Raw genomic sequence first — 13,476 nt, 5'->3', positions numbered from 1 at the left:
ATTTTTTTTATTTTTTACGTGTTATTTTTTTATTAAAAATAATTATTTTTAATATTTTATTATAAGTTTCATAATGTAATACAACATTGTAAATACTTCCTTGAAATCAATAAAAATATCAGTAAGCCTCACGAAAGAAAGCACTAAAAAGTATTTAATATGTGAACTTGGCAATTACTGCTATCCTGATGATTTCTAGGCCAACTACCTTATGTACAGTTAAGCAATAAAAATGTATAACATTTTTATCGTTTCCTAAAAGAAAAAACATTAATATTAGAATGGGAAGAAGTTTATGAAAAATTATATTATGGGAAAAGATAAAACCAAATTCATTATATTACATATTGTACAAGCAAATAATTAAAAATAAATAGCAAATAATTAAAAAGACAAAAATAAGTAAAATAATAATGATATAATGCCTAATTCAAATAACCGCAACATATGATAATAGCAGCATATGATAGTGTCAAATTGAATGAGTTCAAGTTGATAAATCGGCTCTCGCTGAGCAAATGAACATGACTGGTTGTTACTTAGATCCAATCAATCATATTCAACCGCTTGAATTGAACAGGGGCGCGATTCCGTAACTGTCTTTACACATCTACCGACAGTTGTCATTGCGCAGATATTTTATATAGTGAAAAAGCTGCGCAACGACACCGATATAACTGTCGGTAGGAATGTAAAGATTTGTTCGCGTCGCTCTAACATGCTCTAAAATGCTCCTTAGCTTTACTCATTCTAACGCGCTCGTTGAGTGAGTAGAAGCTATAGCAGGAGCACATTGGAACAAGCTGAAGCATGCGACACGAACAAATCTTAAAACAGTTACAGAATATAGCCCAGGTTAGTAGTAGAGAGAAACCTAAGAGCGGTCATCCTGGATTTTTTATGTGATTTATCATTTATAATACAGAAGAAAAAAAATTAATCAATCACAGTCGAATATGAGAAAAATAATCGACATTATGATTGGTCAATTTCTTACTCTTACTTATTACTCTAGCTGTTTTTGTCTTGACGCTCACAATACTTAGCCTTGTTATTTATTAAACAAAGACAATTGGTGCTTACAAGCGCTGTGCCAAAACGAACGCAGCCTCCATATCCAGCAACGAGAAGGATTGAAATGGATTAAAATGGATTCAGATTTTCAGGATTCATGAATGTTAAAACGAATCCTTTTGAATCTTGAATGCATTTTTATTCATTTGTAGAAATTGCATAAAGCAAATGTCTATGCTTTTTCATTCCTGAATGTATTTTTATTCATTTATAGGAATTTCATATCTCTATACCTTTCAATTTAAAAAATAATATTAGCGTTTTCTATGCATCATGAAATACTGCTCAATTTAAAATTGTGAATAGGAAATTAATTTTTTTTAGTTTTTTAATCCAATTGAATAAAAAAAAGTTTTTTCTTTTAAAATAGGCTATAAATGCTATTCAATTCAAAATGTGAGAAGAAAATCCATTGTTTCATTTAAAAATGCATCATGAATGCTATTTTATTCAGAATTATGAATAAGAAACTTTTCGTTTTAATTCAACTAAGTTAAAAAAAAGTTGTATTGTAAAAATATATGAGAATTCTACTTCATTTAATAGTTAAAATAAACATAAAAAGAACTACGTAAATATATATAATAAATATTACATATAAATTTTATTAATTAATAAATTAATCGCTTATTTTTAATTAATATTAGATGTGGGAAAAAATTCGTGGCGTTTTTTAATGCCATCTAATGGGAAAAACACCACGAACTTTTTCCCACATCTAATAAATTAATCGGATTATATTATATATTTTATATTAATACGTTTCTTTTATAGCTACAGCTAGCGTATATTTTTTGTATAAAAGTTTTAAAATAATAATAACTATGGAATTTCAATTTCAGTAATTACTATTTTATTTCAACTTTTACAAGTAAAAATTTTTTTTATTATATCAAGTTTTTACTAATTAAATGATTACATTTTATATCGTGAACACATTATTTAAGATAGAATTTTCATATTTCACGTACACACTAAAGAAAAGCTCTAAAAAATAAATTTTTATGTACATGTAAGCAACATTTACGTTTCAGAAATTTATTTTTAATGCCCTTTTGTAATGTGTACGTGAAATATGAAAATTTTCTTATGCAGGCTAGATGATAATTGATATTCTCAAGTTGTGAAACAAGTAATTCTTCATGCAATTAAATTTAAATCTTCAATTTATTTCGATCACATTTGGTATACTACATACATATAATGGACTTCGAAATTGAGAAAAATCATCTTTCCTAATGCTTCGCTAATCAGAACCATGAATCGACCGTGCTCTTCTAAAAATGTAAGTTTCCACATTTCAATATGCATTTCAAATTCTCCAATTATTTTAGTTAATCAATATCACACATTAGATTACTTTCTATGTTCTTTTCGGGAGAAATATAACTTTTTCAACATTTAATGGCGATACTATAAAATGACATCCAGAAATGTTTACTATTTCGCAAATTTGTACAATATTTAAAGACTTCAATTGTATTATCGAATTATTCCATTGTTGAGAACGAATACAATTGATACTGTGATATACCTGTTTATTATAAATATATTTGTCTTAAATCTCTCTCGACATAGATGTATTATGATCTGAGAAATTTAAAGCTCGCTTTTCGAAAAATGTTATGCCACAATTCACTACAACGTTTTCACTTGACCGGCGTCTAGAGAACAATTCATCACAATAAAAGTTAACATTATTTGGTGCGGAACTCGACGTTTCAACTTGATAGGATAATACTTGCAGTGATTTCTTGGCAATTTGCTACTCTACGTCTTTCGTTCCATTAACTAATCTTTTTAAGAAATAAATATTGCTTTCGAAAGGAAAGGTAGATGTTGCTCAAAGAGATCCGGACATCTTCATTAACAGAATCAAATAGAGAAGCATATGGACATTAAAACGCATTGCCTCTATTCCATACAATATTTCGAAAATCATAACAAATTTTAGTCCTTTTCACATTGTTGAAGTTCATTTTCCATAATTTCACATTTGAACAAAACGAAAATTTTTACAAGTTGGATTTTACAAGTAGAGCATAATGATAAACATACTTTTTTGACACATCATAATCATAGTAAACGAATATACAATAATACAGGAACCACGACTTCCAATCTTTTGCTTTATAATTATAGTAGTCGGAAATTGCAAAAAGCAATTTATATACATCGTGAGGTGGTCGAATTAGTAATAATCTTTCATCGATATATTGTTTTGATGATTTAATAAATTAAACCACAACTCCCATGTATATTTTATGACGCCTAGTAAAGTTGTGTACATATTATTATATATATTATATTATTATATATTTGGGAAGCTTCATACCATATCAAAATGTGAAATAGAAGTTAACGCGGATTTGCCTTTTACTCGAGATTTTGTAGAATTCATCATAGAACTCATATACTTATACATCACGCATATGGGATTCATGCGTCCTTATTTCACTTTTATTTTTGAAAGGATATCATTGTAATTGTATTCCTGCTGATAACAGTAATTGCAATCGAAGTACCCGTTAAATTTAGTACGGTACTGTACTATAGCTCGAGCAACTGACTCTACTGGAAAACATAATAACATTGGTGTAAATAATGTTTCTGGATCATCGACTGTCATACGAAGAACCACAGGATTTTTCATTAAAATTTCTGCTTACTGTACAAATATTTTCATGTACAGATTCATAAGCTCATATGTAGGCTCATTCTTCACAATCATTATCCCTCCTAACAACAGGAGGGATAATAACTAATGTGCTTAAATCTTATGGATAATGGCAGATTATTCAAAATAATTGACAAATATTGCGTTTACTTTTATTACCTAATGGCGCACCATCCGTATTGGCGTTGTAACTTAAAATATTCTCATATGTCGACAAACATTTTTCATATAACTTTTCGTCATGTATATCTCGAATGCATTTATCGCTTAGTTTGTTTGTATTTTGTGACTTTAAAAGTTGGATCAACATTGAACGAATGTTTTGATTCCTCAAGAGAACTCTAATTGAAATCGCAAGTCAATCATTAAGAAAAAGTATCACAAGACAAATTAATTGTACATTCAGACAAACAAAATTCGCATAATTTTATCGAAGGTTTAAATTCTTTTCGCTTACTTGAATATATATGACAATAATAATTTTCACAATAATAGTGAAAGATTATTTTATCTGGGAGAAAAAGTTTTCAAAAAATAATGTGACACCTTCAACGCATAAAAATTGGGACCTGCACAAGTTTTAATAAATTTAATTAGACTTTTACGCGCATTGAAGGCAATTCCGTAACGCAAACAAAACTTCGCCATCGAATTTATAGTAAGACCGCTTTTTTTAAATATTATTCTACTATTGTCGCTTACATTGAATTGTCGTTTATATTGAAAAGATAATCCTGTCCTTTCTCAACAACATCATATTATGATTATCTTCAATATTATTATACAACAGATCTTCTTAATCTCTCTAACTCATTATCTTCAACATCATACAGCAAATCTTCACATAACTTATTCTGAAAGATTTTCTCAGTAGAATCTTTTTTCAATACGCAAGTAGTATCGCTTGGATAATTCATGAAAGGCATAGATAGTGTGGTATTTTGTAGAGATTCATTGTCTGAAAAAAAAAAAGATATTGTCGTAATCTTTGAAGCACATATTTCTTTACTTTATATTAATTATTATGAATTATTATTAATTATTATTAATTATATCTATATTTGAAATATAAAGTATACAATTATAAGTTATTGTAGTTTCAATTTCAGACAAACATATTTAAACATAGGGATGAAAAGTAACGTTGTTACTTTTATCATTATTTTTTGTAATGACAATTTGATAATAACATTACATTTTGTTACGATTGTAATCGTGATTAACTTTAAACGTTACGTAAGGTTATTCAGGTTATACTAAAGTTGGAAAAGTCACTTTGAAAAGGGTTGTCCGGAAAGTTCATGCCAACTAACTTATATAATTTAATAAATGTATATATATGTACTAAAATTAAATTTTCTGCGTTTCAATTTTCCTTCAACATCAGCACGAACTTTCCGGATAACTCAATAACTTATCATCTTATGCATTTACTTACTGAAAAAAAAAATTTGTAACAAATAATATCAGTTGTTATAAGTAAGGAAAGTACACAAAATAACGCGTTAAATCAAATTATTTTTATGCATTTTAAGTCAAGTTATTTTTTTCAGTAAATGACTTTTCAACTCGTTACAAATAATGATTGAGAGACTTACTAATCCTGTTACTGTTGTCATAAAAAAATCGTCATTATCAAATCAATAGTTATCATAATGAATCAACAATAAAGAAAGTAATAGCGATACAAGTAACATGTTATTCATATTCAGTATATAAATATTAATTCATATTGATTCATTCAGTATAATTAACATTGATATTGAGTAAAGATGTATCTATAATGTAATCATGTATCCTAAAAATGTATTATAAATATTTATGATAAAATGAAACAAAGATAAATATAGTATTAATTATGAATGTAATGGAATTCTGGATTATTTACTCTTTATTTTTATAATTTAAAGGAAATTAGATTTTATTTCCAATTACATTTATCATAAAGTAAATAAAATACATTTTAATAAAGTTTTTATTTGTAATTAAAGAAAATATAAACATTAATTACATTTTTGATAATTACATCAAAATTAACTATTAAATTTGCTAATAAGTAATTGAAATATATTTAATTAATAATTTTTTAATTTATAATTACATCATGTTTAATTATTACGCATATTAATCAAAATAATAAAATCAAACTTAACAATAAAAGTAAAAATGTTATTGTCTATAAATATTAATGCTTACGTCTTGCCTTTTCATTTTCAATAGGCTCGCTTTACATTTCCTATCCCAAACTCTGCGAGTTGATACTGAAACCATTGTAGATTTATAGTACGGATCTAGACGAGCTTTATAGAATCTGCTTGGAAGCTCTTGGCTTATAATAATTATACAGATGCCGCATCTTAAAAATCAATAAAATTGGGCTTATTCAATGCGTTTTTACGTGAAAGAATCTGGCAGAAAAAAGTGTTGCTCTATTCCATGAATCGCAATATTAAGCATTAAAGTTGGCGCCTATTGAGATTAGGAAATCTATCATACCGACTATATGTATCGCTATGAGCATAACAGTGGGAGACTAGTGCTTATTCTGTATATTTTCCGATTTACCAACATAATCTTCATAAATGAAATACTTTGCAGAAAATATATCATCCAAATCAAGACACGTTCTGATACGTCCAGTAGAAATGTAAAGCGCGGAGCGCTCTTACATATGCACAACACAGAAGACATAAGAAATCCAACTAATTAGAATTCTTTATTTCATGGAAAGGAAGGAAACGAAGGACTTTGATTGGTTACTTTTTCTTATGCATTACGTGTTATGCGTTATGCAAGAGCTGTGCTCTCCGCTTAACATTGAACGCGTACGTATGTAGTCAGCAGTTGAGTGAGCACTCGTTATTATTGGTGTATTCTTTTATCCAATCAGAATTTTAGATTTAGAAGAATACACGCGTCAAGCGTCCGAGCATATGCAATGATATATGTTAAATAATTTTATCGAAATGCATTGAATGCAATATATACTACTGATAAAGGAATTTGTAGCTTACATTTATAATGTAAACAAATACAAATTTTCAGTATTATATGTTAGGACAATAGCGTATCAATGAAATTGACAGTGAAAAATATTTGGCATTGACAACATTGAGTTACTTCCGTTAACGCTTCAATTTGATTATGATATAAGAAGACAAAGACTGTGGTCGATTTGCTTTCAGCACTTTTCGGTAGTTCTATTTTTATTTCATGTCTAATAAACGATAAAGACAGAATGATGATTACGAGCGCTTAAAGCGCGTGAGCGTCCAAATCAATCGCAGCAAAGGTGTATCATTCCTGAGAATGCACAGTGGGAGAGTGAATGTGGTCAAAATTTTATTGGCTATTCCAATATTCCAGCGCTATTATATGTATTGTTACTCAAATTTCGTTGGTTGTTTCCAGTATTGCTATTATGCGCACCATTATGCGCAATGACATATCTTGTATTCTTATATCATAAATCTGATGTGCAGCAACAAGAATGCTGTTCGAAAAAGTCCGGAACTTGTATACAGCGTCCGTATATTGTGATTGCAAATATAATTTAGCTAATAAAAAGGAAAAACATAGTGAACACGTATGCAATAATTCAAAAAAATTCAGAACTTGTCGCTGCGTGTATTGTGATCATGAATCAGTTTTCTTTGGTGAAAAACAGTGAATGCATACGCAATATCACGCGCAATATGTACGCGCAATATGTATATTACCAGGTGTACAAGTATGAAATGACGATTTGAGAAACAGATGGCGCACCAATGCAGTATGAAATATAAAGATTTAACATTATACACCATTTTATTGTACCATCAACAAGTATCAAACGCGCAAAGTGATTTGATTGAAAAGTGTTTGTATAGTATTGTGTTGCTGTGTTTAATATGACGAAATTTGTACCAAATAAGGAGCATTCGCGGGCAGCATTAATTTTTTGTTTTCATTTGAAGGAAACTGCTGCGGAATCATACCGATTATTTGGAGAAGCTTATGGTGAACATGCTCCATCGCAAAAAACGTGTGAACGATGGTTTCAGCATTTCAAAATTGGAGATTTCGATGTTGCAGACAAGGAACACGGAAAACTGCCCAAAAAGTACGAAGACGTGGAATTGCAAGCTGGATGAAGATGATTCACAAACACAAAAACAACTTGCAGAGCAATTGAGCGTTAGTCAACAAGCTATTTTCAATCGCCTACGAGAGATGGGAAAGATTCAGAAAGTCGACAGATGAATGCTACATGAATTGAACGAGAGACAGATGGAGAGGCGCAAAAACACATGTGAAATTTTGCTCGAACGATACAGAAGAAAGTCATTCTTGCATCGTATCATTACTGGGAATGAAAAGTGGATTTTTTTTGAGAATCCCAAGCGCAAAAAATCATGGGTAGACCCAAACGCACCATCCACATCGACCGCAAGTCCGAATCGCTTTGGCAGGAAGACGATGCTCTGTATTTGGTGGGACCAGAAAGGTGTGGTCTATTATGAGCTATTGAAGTCTGGCGAAACGCTAATACCAAACGCTATCAATAACAATTGATCGATTTGAACCGTTCGCTGCTTAAAAAACGACCAGAATACCAAAAGAGGCAACACAAGATCATTTTTCTCCATGATAATACTCCATCACATACGGCAAAATCAGTTCGGGACACGTTGGAAGCACTCAGCTGAGAAGTTCTACCCCATGCGGCTTACTCACCAGACTTGGCGCCTTCCGATTACCACTTGTTTGCATCGATGGATCACGCACTTGTTGAGCAGCGCTTTGGTTCGTACGAAGATGTGAAAAAATGGCTCGATGAATGGTTCGCGGCAAAAGGGGAAGATTTTTACTGGCGTGGTATCCACAAATTACCCGAAAGATGGGAAAAATGTGTAACTAGCAATGGAGCATACTTTGAATAAATCTCTTTTTATCATTCTTCTGAATTTAATGTTTTTTTGGGAAAAAAATCATCATTTCATACTTGTATATCTGGTAAATTCATTGGAATTAGTGATGCACGAGCATCTAAAAAAATCGTTCATTAAAGATTCATAAAAGATTTGATAAAGAAAAGCATAAGTCGACGAAGATTTATAAAATTTTCGACCGAATAGCTAACAAACATAAATAGCTTCTCACAGGCCACTTTTTCTATTAGGTGTACAACTTTGCTTCCGCCGTTTTTTTTTCTGAAATTCGAGGCTTTATTGTAAAAAACTGGTTATACATTTATGATTCAAAGTATTGTCCATTGTTGGCCACTACTTTCTCCCATCTTTCGGGTAGCGTACGAATCCCGCGTCGAAAAAACTGGTTATCTTTTGAGGCTATCCACGAATCGATCCAATTTTTTACTTCTTCATAAGACCAGAAGTGTTGGTCAGCCAGGCCGTGTGCCATTGATCGAAACAAGTGATAGTCAGAGGGAGCAACGTCTGGAGAATATGGCGGGTGGGGTAGGACTTCCCATTTCAACGTTTCCAAGTATGTCTTGACTTTCGCAACATGGGGTCAAGCATTGTCATGTTGCAAAATCACTTTATCGTGTCTCTTGTATTGCGGCCGTTTGTCTTTCAATGCTCGGCTCAAACGCATCAAATGCGTTCGATACCGATCGCCTGTGATTATTTCAGTCGGTTTTAACAGTTCATAATACACTACGCCGAGCTAGTCCCACCAAATACAGAGCATGACCTTGGACAAAATCACCATTCTTGAAGCGTTGAAACCACTCACGACACGTTCTTTCACTAATAGCGGCCTCACTATAAGTGTTTGAGAGCATTCGATGAGCCTCAGCCGCAGATTTCTTCATATTGAAGCAAAAAATTAAAACCTCCCACAAATGACGAGAATTTGGCTCGTAAACTAACATTTTCAATCGAGAATAATATTTATGATGCAGACATAAATCGATTAATGTTTCTATGGGGTTATGTTGACAGATGTCCAAGTTTATTGTATGACGTCTATGATCTATTTATTTCGACCACCACTTATCGCTAAAGCCATATATAGGAAAACGGCGGAAGCAAAGTTGTACACCTAATATATGGTAAGTTTTTATATATATATGTTTGTAAAAGTCTGTTTTTTATTCCTGTGCTATCCCAACTAGCACACGCAGTGCAATAAATTGAAGTGAAACAAATATACATTGATTTTATTTCAACTTATTACATCATCTGCATTTATAGTCAGACAGTGTCGAAGTGTAAGAGTATATCCACACAACTTGCATAGCCGCATAAACGTATGCGTAAAGAAAATTATCCAATCACATTTTACGTGCGTCTTTATAAGAGAAATACGATTGGATAATTTTCTTTATATATATGTATATGTTTATGCGGCTATGCGAATTGTGTGAATATACCGTTAATCTAGCGAGAAAGAACTACATTTACACGTCATCATCCTTTAATCGGATTTACAACCGTAGTTAGAAATTACCCAATCACAGTCATTTTATTCTTCAAAGAAATACTTGTGATGGATCAATTTCACACGACAGATATTATTAAACTTGATTAAGGATGCTATGTAAACGTGGTGGATTCAACGTTGAATTGACAATTTCTCACTGGAAAACTTTTGCAAATATATACTAGAGTCAATGTAGAATAAAAATTAACTCGAAAATAATGATTTTTCACGAAGTTCTATTTTTATACTATCAATATTAATTTCCTTTTTCAATATTAATTTTTATTATGAATAATTTTCGTAATATAAAATAATTAGTATAAAACTAATAATATGTTATACAATATTTTTTTTATATTTTTACATTGTTTTTTTATATTTTTACTATTTCCAGCGTGAAAAAACTGATCGAAACTATCACTTCAGTTATCCCACCAAGTCATTAACTTATTTCTCCAGAGAACTCTTCAACGGAAGATAGCAATAGCATAAGTGCTTATGCTTCTCAAGAAAAAACATAAAAATGTAAGTAATGGAATTATTAATGGATTAATATCCATTAACATGTTTACTTCTTTACATATTAATTCCCGTAACTATTTTTTTGTACTTACGTTCTTGTATTGTACGACGGTATTTGCATTAAAAATACAATAAGCAATAAACTGAACTGAATAACACAAAACTGAATGTTTGTAGATGAAAGTATTGCAGAAATTGCATAATCAGATTAGTACAATGCAATCGATGGAAAACAGTGATATAGAAAAAGATATAAGCGAAAGTTCAATAAATTCTCTTGAATCGGACATTGAAATTTCACAGCATCATGAAGTAAGATTTCTAAATTTAGTAAGAAATATATTATTTCTTAAATGTAATATTAATAAAAATAATGTTTTAGAAAAATCATACGAATTATAAATTAGAAATGTCAAAATTGGAAAATGCCGTGAAAGCTTATAAGGCACAAATTGATTTTTTAAAGAATGAACTTAAAAATCATGAAATTAAATTTCAAAAAGAGTGTACAATCTGAAAAGAAAAAATAATTAACGTTTTACAGAATCGTTGTAAACAACGATTTGGAAGATACAAAGAAATTAAATAAAGAGCTCCAACACTGTGCCATTAATATATATAATATTAATAGTATGTAATAAATAGTATGTAATTAATAGTATGAAATAAAATTAAAAAATGCAATTGCATTTACTATATATATTTATGCTTCTTATAGAAATTAAAATGAATGTATTTTTCGTATATTTTTGTGTTCTAGCTTCAATAGAAGACATAAAAAAAGCTGGAAACGCATTTCTTAATGATAAAGTATTAGTAGGATATACCAATGCAGTCACTGACAAGAAACATATACAATATTTATAATAATAACTTAATTAAACTAACTAATGGTCAATAATCGAGCTACAAAATTTCATATGTCAATTAAATTATTTATTATTCAATTACACTAAAAAAAGTATATTTCAAAATTCACAGATCCTTCAACTGAATTTAGATTTACATTATCATTGTATAATCAATAATTATCAACGTATAATTATTTAAATCTATGCTAAAATTATCGCTAACGATGAAATGGTAATTCTTGTGTTTGAAATATTATTATTGTATATTGTTGCAGAACTGAAGCGTAGTGTTGTATATGGTTTTTTTACATATATATTTTGATGATTTTCCTGTTTACGAGTTCCTGTTTCCAACATTATGATTTATTCCATTGATTAGTAACTGATGGTCAAATTAATCCTCATTAATAAGCAAATATCCAGTGACCATTCGTATTTCCAAAGTACAATATGATGTTATCTATATGTATACATATGTATATGAATTACCTATAGTTAGTAAAATTTAGTAATATTATATTTTCATTATAAATTCACGTAAAGGTAAAGCCATTTTCAAAAGTTATTTTGTTTCAATATACTACTTTCAGAAGTAAAATCACAAGTATTGATTTATATTTTTAAGAATATTGAAAATTATAATCTATAAATTGTAATTTACAAGCGAGATGAATTATAAAATTAAAAGACAAAATAGTACATATTTTTTATTGTAGAAAAAATATTGATAATGATAGAAAATATAGAAATAATATATAATGATAGAAAATAGCAAAAAATATTGATATGATATTGATATGAGTGACAGAAAATAATATACATTCGATCATAAAATGTTTTCAGAACATTTACCGTCACAAAATATTCAAAAATCTTATAATCATTTTTTATAATATTTTAGACTTTTTTAAAATATATTTTTTGATACTTTTAAAAGTTCTATCACTATCAATATTTTTTTGTTGTGGATATAATGGAATAATATTTGTTTTACTGCGATGACAGTCGGAATCTTATGAATGTTTTCTTTAATGCTCACAGAAATGTGTCTGTGAACATGAAAGTATTTTATATTAAAACAGATTCATATGGGACATACAGATTCATTTGGGACATGATATGGATAACGAAGGAAAGTTATGCACTTATCATTGACTCGCATACACCAAGCATTTTCGTGGGAGATTTATTGATAATTTCATTTTCGTGTAAGACCTTTCTTGAATCAATGTTATCTGACAAAGAGAGCAACAGGAAGAAAAAAACACCACAAAAACAATTTGATAACAAAAAGTGAAAGGTATATTCATTTATAAATAGATAGAAATATAAAATACTTCTCAGTCTTTAAAATATAATAACAAAGATATTTAAGGCTAATGAGAGTTAATGCGGGAGGGGGTGAGCGCTCATTTCAACGTGCTCACTATTACTCATAAGTAACACTCTAAAGATAGTTTATAATTGGTCATATTTAAATAGTTATATCTCAAAAACTTGAAATAAAATTTACAAAAAATTTTTCTATTTAATTTTTCGAAAACTTTCTTATTATAGTATTTTGAACGACAAATTTTAGAACATAATCCTCTATAAATAGATCTGTATATTTGAAATCATTAATGAAATTGATTTCACAGATTTCTTAAATAGCATTATGATTGTAAAGTTCAACATATTTGCCACAATTTCTCCATCACGATCAAGTTTATCGCATCCAATATTGAAATTTTAATAGTATTTGTAGTCGATTTTTTTTTATTCTGAAGATTTCTTTCATTTAAAAAAACGAATAATTCTACAATGCATCGTTTTGCTGACACATTTTCATATTTATATATATTAACAATTATGTTTCAGACAACTGAAACATCCGAGAAGATCCACAGCGAGTGTCAAAACAATCTTCAATAATAAATCTAT

The sequence above is a fragment of the Atta colombica genome, unplaced genomic scaffold (assembly GCF_001594045.1).
Source record: "Atta colombica isolate Treedump-2 unplaced genomic scaffold, Acol1.0 scaffold89, whole genome shotgun sequence".
Lineage (NCBI taxonomy): Eukaryota > Metazoa > Arthropoda > Insecta > Hymenoptera > Formicidae > Atta > Atta colombica.
Note: the sequence above shows the minus strand (reverse complement) of the source record.